Source organism: Condylura cristata, unplaced genomic scaffold (assembly GCF_000260355.1).
Source record: "Condylura cristata isolate star-nosed mole 26May11 unplaced genomic scaffold, ConCri1.0 scaffold00015, whole genome shotgun sequence".
NCBI lineage: Eukaryota > Metazoa > Chordata > Mammalia > Eulipotyphla > Talpidae > Condylura > Condylura cristata.
In genome coordinates, this window is record NW_004567116.1 from 49,578,672 (window position 1) to 49,583,385 (window position 4,714).

The following is a 4,714-nucleotide window of genomic DNA, read 5'->3' on the forward strand; positions in this document are numbered from 1 at the left end:
TATAAAGCAGTTATAAACAAAATAGGAGTAAAAAAGACAATCCAAGTGTACTGAAAGTGAAAACTGGTTCTTTGACAAAGTAAACTATATAAACAAACCTACTTGGTTCACAAAGGAAAAAAGGGAGAAAACTAATGAATAGAATATGAGATGAGAAAGGAGAAATAACAACAGGTATTACAGAAATACAGAGGATCATGAGACTACAGTGAACATTTATATGCCAATAAATCAAATAATATTTAAGGAATGGACAATTTCTTATAGGTTTATTTCTGAGACTGTGACAGGAAGAAACAAAAACTTGAACAGACCATAAACAAGCTAAAATTGAAAAGTGTCCCCACAAAATAAAAACAAATGTTCTGGATCTGGTGGTTTTACAGGTAGTTTCAAAAAGAAACTAATACCTATTCTTTTCAAATTCTTCTAAAAAATTGACAGCAGGTGAATGCCCCTAAACACACTTCATATGGCCAACATCATTCTGATGGCAAAAGTTAAGAACATACTCATAAAAAAATAAAACTACAGACCAATATCCCTGGTGGATGTAATGTACAAAACTGTAGCAAACTGAATTGGACAATACATTAAAGGGATCAATACATCATGACCAGTGGGAGATAGTCCATGGACACGAGAATGATTCAGCACCTGAAAATCGATCAATGTAATTTGTCATATGCACAAATGGAAGATAATGTTCATATGGTTATATCAGTGGATACAGAGAAAGCATTTGATAAGATTAAACATCAATTTATGAAAAACAAAACCCAAAAGCCAGAGGAGGCTAGAACATACAAATCTATTGCTAATACCATACTCAATGGTAAAAGACAACTTTCCCTGTAAGACCTGGTACAAGAAAGGACTTCAAATTTCACTACTACTTGTCAACATAGAATGGCAGTTCTAGCTTTTACAGTCATACAAGATAAAATCCTAACCTTAAGAAAACTGAATAAAATAAGCAAATTTAATATTAATAGCAACCAGCAATCTCACCACAAATCAAAATTTTATTTTTATGTTTTTTCATTCTCAAAGTTTGTGAGGTCATTTCTTTTTTATGTAATATCAATGGCTTCTAATATTTTTCCATTATGATGTATAATGTTAGTACTAGAATTAAAAAATTAAATTATATGGTCAAATTTTAGAATTAGAAATTATTTAATCAGATAATTATGAAAGTCATTTATTTCCTGTCACTTTTTTAGTACAGTGTAGGTCAGTCATAAAGTTAAGTGATTTATTCCAGATTGGTAGGGAAATTATGGCTTGCATTTATATCATTCATAGTAAGAGTCTTTTTAAAAATATATTTATTTATTTACTTATACATAGAAGAACTGAGGTGTAGACCAGAAATACAGGGGTGAGAGAATTCACCAGAGACAGAATGGAGTGTGGAAAAGGTATATCTACTGAAATACACTGCTAAGGGGAGCAGTAGGCAGGACAGGTGAAGTCTGCTGCACTATGTGGGTCACCTCTGGCTGAAGGTAGAACTGATACTGCAGTGCCTAGTGATAGCTTGATAAAGTTGAGACTTTAACCCTTGTGCCACCAGTGAGGTTCTAAATAGCAAGGGTCTTTTAACTGCACTTAGCTCTACCTTGATAAAATATTTTCACGATATTTAAGGAATAAATCTTTTTTTGTCCATTTTTATGCATTATATTTACCCTGTGACTGAAATCCGAGTTAACAAAAAAATATTAGTTATCAAAGTAGATCTCATTGTTCAATTTGTTGGAAACCACAATGAAGCAGCATGTTTATATAATCAAAAATTTTTGTGGCACATGATAGGGTGTTTATAAAGATTTTATAAATATAAAATAGTAGATAATAGAAACAGGAACATCACTTGTCTGTAAATGTTAATATAATAATATTTACCTAGGGAATTTAAAGCAGTTTAGCTGAATTGGCATTTTAAATGCCCACATATGCTTTAAGAAAAAAGCATTCAACAAAATGCTTGATAATGAAATCACATTGAAAGTCAGTACATTCTTCCAAGAACTGTTTATTGGTGACATCTGCTGGTCCAATGTTGTAGTAAAGATAAAAGTATATCTTGGCAGTAATTTCATGGAAATAAAGCAACAAATCAATGTTTGCGAACAAAATGATTTCTTTGATTGTCAATTACAGTTCTACTTGAAAAAGCTTTTGTCTTTTTGAGGTCCCTTCATACTATTAGCATCTGATATTAAAGTAAAAATAGTATTAAACATTACAAATTCTTTTCTGTCTTTGTCATTCCAGACTTTATATAATACTTTGTCTCAGCACAGAACTCTACAGATATAAAGATGCAATAATTATAATTTGAATCATACGATTTCATGTCATTTGTATAGAATAATAGATAAATTTATGTATACATCAGTTTAGTGTATTATCTTTATATTCTCTTTTAAAACGAGACTTTATTTTGGACAATAATTTTATGTGAAAAAAATTTTTTTATTCTATAGAGTTTTTTTTGTTTGCATTATAAATTACAGAGGAATCAAATATATACTTGGTCATTGGATATTTTCCCTACTTACACTTATTTCCTACATGATTGTTTCTAATTCCACAGATTTTAAGCACTACTTCTAGATAAGCATACTTCTGCCTTAGACCTGTAGGGTTGGCTGCTTCCTTAACATTTCCATTTCATTAGTGAATGTGTCTCTCAAACTTAGCGTGTCCAAAACAAAACATTTTTTCCCACAAAACTGTTCTTTCTCTAGTCTTTTTTATTAAAAAAAAATGGATGTTTCATTCTACTATTTTTTGAATGAAAAGTTATTTATTAACAATTTATTATTGTATCTTACATTCCAATCATCAAGAAAACTTGCCAGTGCTGAGTTTGAAATATAATTAGATATATCATCTTCTCAGAGAGCTCGGCCACATCCGGCCACAGTATGTAAAATAAGGCCCAGCACCATTCCTGTTTCCTGCTTATCCTGCTTTGGCTTTTATCATGACATTTATCACCACATGAGGTATTTAGTCTTTGTGTGTGTGTGTGTTTTCCTGACCAGATGTGTCAGATGTATGAAAGCAGGACTCTGTTACCACAGTTACATCCTTAGTACCTAACCCAGTGATTGCCCATAGTCAATGTTTGTTGAGTAAGTCAGTGAGACTTAGTGTGTAGATGTAAAATATGATTTGGTTTACATTATAATAACCAAATCTAACTACTGATGAGGCACCTTATAAGGCAGGAGGGTGTTTGCTTTATGGAAATCTTTATGTTTCATCACTTTTCTTACATTTAACACAGATTACAATAGTGTTTCATGGTTAGATTTGGTCACAGACAATACTCTTGATGCCAAAGTGCAGGACAGTATTACTATTTTAAATATTCCTTTTATAGGAATAATTACTTTTTGTTCTTTTGACGGAGACATCTGACCCTCAATTACATTAACAGACCTTACACACATGAATGGAAAGAATAACCCCTTTAGAATCCATGGGAAGACTTTATCAATATGAAGTGCTTCCCACAGAGTTTTTCTGTCAGAACAAAACCCACATCATAATGAAATTGTAAATTCATTTGTATATGCCCTTTTATATTTGAAATCTGCTTCTTGATGTTTTGTATGCAATTAAATTTATTGTTTAAAGTCTCAAATGCACAACTGATTTAGACCCAGCATTGAACATAGATAAATGGTGATATTTAAACAATAACATACCAAGGCCAAATTTGTCCCCAGATGTGTATATAATCTTTTAATTTATCTACTGTTTTATGTTTTCCAGTCAATAGACTCCTAGTCTACCCATTCACAGCCCCACCTATGTAGAAATTGTACAATTATGGGTTTTGAATTACTGAGAAATACTTTCTTCAGATGGAAAAAGATAAGCTTAAGAATTTTAAATGCTATAATTTTCCCATCCACATTTTTAGCTTAACATGGATTCTTTGCTTTTATCCTTTCTATGTGAAGTAAATAATTATGTACTTTGTAAGCTAACTTCTGTGGCTACATTTATCATTATGAACATGACCGCAAAGTAGACCGTTTTGCTTAATTGAAATGAATTCTTAACTGTTAAAACATCTCTGTGTCCATACATTAAATTATTTTCTGAGGTTTTATATGTCCTCTAGTGACGATCTGTACATTTAAAATTGATATAGTTTTCTTATATTTCTGTGTATTTCCCTTGTGACCTTTAACTTATAAGACATACAGGAAGAATTACCCAATTAAATTGAGATTTTACTTTTTATCCAAGTATATTTGGTGTTTAAAAATTAACACATATTAAAGCATAGTTGTATCACAAATTTTTATTACTTCCTCCAAGGGATTTTGATACCAAGTACCTAAGATTTCTTTAGCGAGGTTCTCAGACCTAAAAGTTAAGCCAGTAATACTAATGTAGAATGTTCCTATTTTAAAAACTTTAAATGTTTTAGTGCAGATCTGAGTATTTATTTTTTTTCTAATTGCCATTATTTTGAGTCTTCACCAATTAAAGGGAATACACAGTTCAGAAGGGAGTTACAGGGCTTGGTGATCTCTCTGTGTGCTCTCGCTCTCTCCAGGCTCTCAGCTCCACTGTGTTACCCTTGCTCTGTTATCCCATCTGATTGGGTTTACTCAGAAGTTAAAACCTTTGAGCCAAATTGGAAGCCACCGCCACATCTCACATCTTTTTTTTTTTTTTT

The 4,714-nt window shown here is 31.6% G+C and overlaps 1 protein-coding gene across 3 annotated transcripts in view; it reads left to right on the forward strand.

The window, feature by feature from the left end:
* The window catches only part of TMEM135 (transmembrane protein 135), a 240,799-nt gene that overhangs the window by 208,845 nt on the left and 27,240 nt on the right, over positions 1 to 4,714 (forward strand). The gene's annotated exons all lie outside the window — the stretch shown is intronic.